The 2,670-nt window shown below is 44.4% G+C and overlaps 1 non-coding gene across 1 annotated transcript; it reads left to right on the top strand.

Moving 5' to 3' along the window:
* Window positions 1-1,728: 1,728 nt before the first annotated feature.
* Window positions 1,729-1,805, top strand: TRNAK-UUU (transfer RNA lysine (anticodon UUU)). Its single transcript has one exon. It is a non-coding gene; the product is annotated as a tRNA-Lys (tRNA).
* Window positions 1,806-2,670: the final 865 nt, after the last annotated feature.

The following is a 2,670-nucleotide window of genomic DNA, read 5'->3' on the forward strand; positions in this document are numbered from 1 at the left end:
TTTAATTTTTTAGAATAATCTTTGAAGGACACAGGTTAGCTTTTCCCTAAATTCTTTGTAAAATTCTTCTGTGAAACCATCTGTTCCAGGTCTTTGGCGTGTTGGGGTATTTCTGATCACTGCCTCACTTTCATCACATGCTAATGCTGATGTGCAGGCATTCTGCTGCTCCATCATTCACTGTTGGAAGATTATGTCTATATGGAAACATGTCCATTTCACCTAGGTTTTGACATTTCCTGGCATATAATCCTCAAAATAATTCCTTACAATTTTCTAGATCTCCCTGGCATTATACTCAGTGTCTTTGCTCTCTTTTCTGATCGTGTCTAAATCGGTCCTCTCTTTTCTTTAATGGGTCTTCTTAAAGGCAACCCCTGTCCCCGACAGATTCTGGATTTACTGATCCTTCAAATTGTGCTTTTCATCTCTGTCGTTTCAGTCTGCTGTGAAGTCGTTTATTTCCCTCCTCCTACATGGTCTTGGCTGTCTTGCTTTTTTTTCCTCCCATTCTAGTAGGTGCAGGATTAGGCTGTTTATTTTAAAAGTTTTGGTCTTGTCTTAGTAGCCCTGTAGTGTGGGGGCCCGCCAGGCCGCAGGGGATCACGGACAGAGCCCCCATTGTGAAAACGGTGGCGGGACTTGGTTTCTGGTCCCCTCAGCCGGCGGGTATCTTGACATCTTCCGGTCCTTCTCCTTCTCAGCCTTGAAGGAAAGAACAAGGTCTTGGCATGTGCGTCATGTTCCAGGAAAGAGAGAATCTTGAGGACACTGCTATCTGTGGGCTAATGTTCTCAGGATGTGAGAACATCTTGCCCTCTTGATAGCCTTCGGGAATGTACAAACTTTTGTAAAACAACATTGTTCTCAGGCCACTGTAGTTCTGCATATAAGCCAGGAGTTCCTTGAATAAACTTGCCATTTGCCAGCCAGGAGCGCTTGGACCTCTCCATTATTTTAATTAAGTTAAGTCCATTGCCTCACCTCACGAACACCTTGCTGCTGCTGGCGGCGGCAGAGTTGCGCCCGAAAAACAGCGACCCGGAGAAAGGGGGTTGGAATAACAGAGACCCGGAGAAAGGGGGTCAGGGGGGACCAGCAGAGTCCTAATCGCGAGGATAGGGGAGCGCGAGAGGACCGCTGCTATAGGAAGCTAGGGTAAGTTAAAAAATAAAAAGTAGCAGGAAGCAGCATTGGAGAGTTTATAATTATGGGAAGTTCCCATTCATCAGATCAGGGACTTTTTGAAAAAGTCCTCTGCTCCTTATTAAAGGGGCAAGGCATTACTACCTCTAAGAATCGAATACATTGTTTTGTAGATTTTATTCAACAAGTTTGCCCTTGTTTCCCGGAAGAAGGTACTATTAATATGGAAACTTGGAAAAAGGTAGGAGAACGTATTTGTGAACACTACCGTGCTCACGGACCAGAGAAAACTCCTGTTGATGCGTTTTCTTTATGGACATTAGTTAGAGATTGTCTTAGGGGAAATTCTGAGCTTGAAAAATGGGAACGTGGGACTCGTGGCAGTTTGCCAGCCATTCATTCGGCAGAGGATCTTTCTCGCCCTCTGCCTTCAGTGCCAACTGCTCTGCCGCCTCCGACTTGGAAGGCACGGTATGAAGAACCTAATCTTAAGGTGGCGACTGATTTTAAGGTGGCGACTGTTCAATCGGGGCCACCAAACCCTGATAAAGCAGATTGGGGAAATCTAGCACATCAAGCGGAGGCCGGATAGCTCAGTCGGTAGAGCATCAGACTTTTAATCTGAGGGTCCAGGGTTCGAGTCCCTAAGTTTTAGGACATGATCCCACTGTTATTGTTTTACCTTATACTGCTGAGCAACTTAACTGGCTGCTTAACTTTAATGACATTTTTGCTCTTGCTTTTGAAGGTTTTCCTGGAACCATCTCTCATCATCTGCCCGCTGATAAAATTTTACAATTTGCCCATACTGCACGATTTATTTTTCCTAACATTGTCACTTCTGAACCTTTATCAACTTCCTTTACCCTATTCACAGATGGATCTTCTAATGGACGTGCTGTTCTACTTACTCCTGCCAAGCCTCTCATCTGGACCACCCCTTATGTTTCAGCTCAAGAAGTAGAACTGTTTGCTGTCAGCCAAGCTCTTGCCCTATATAATCAACCATTTAATCTTTACACAGATAGCCAATATGTTGTTCGAGCTATGGCTGTTTTAGAAACTGTTCCTTTAATTCATACCTCTAATCATACGATTTCTCAGCTTTTCTCAGATATTCAACAACTTTTACAGAAACGACAGTTTCCCTGTTTCATTTGTCATATTCGAGGACATTCCTCCCTTCCTGGACCCCTTGCCCATGGTAATCAAACTGCAGATACTTTCACGCAAATTTTCCTTTCACAGGAGCAAAAGGCTACATCTTCTCATGCCCTGCATCATCAATCTGCTTGCTCTCTTCGTTATCAATTCCGTCTCACCCGAGAAGCTGCCCGTCAAATTGTTAAATCATGTTCTACGTGGGCGCAGCTTCTCCCCGTGCCTCATTATGGTATCAACCCTCGTGGTCTTAAACCCTATGATCTTTGGCAGATGGATGTTACCCATTGCCCAGTGTTTGGACGATTACATTACTTACATGTCACCGTTGATACCTGTTCTCATTTTATCTGCGCTTCTCCT

Source organism: Sturnira hondurensis, unplaced genomic scaffold, assembly GCF_014824575.4.
Source record: "Sturnira hondurensis isolate 20B ecotype Veracruz unplaced genomic scaffold, ASM1482457v3 Scaffold0003953, whole genome shotgun sequence".
NCBI lineage: Eukaryota > Metazoa > Chordata > Mammalia > Chiroptera > Phyllostomidae > Sturnira > Sturnira hondurensis.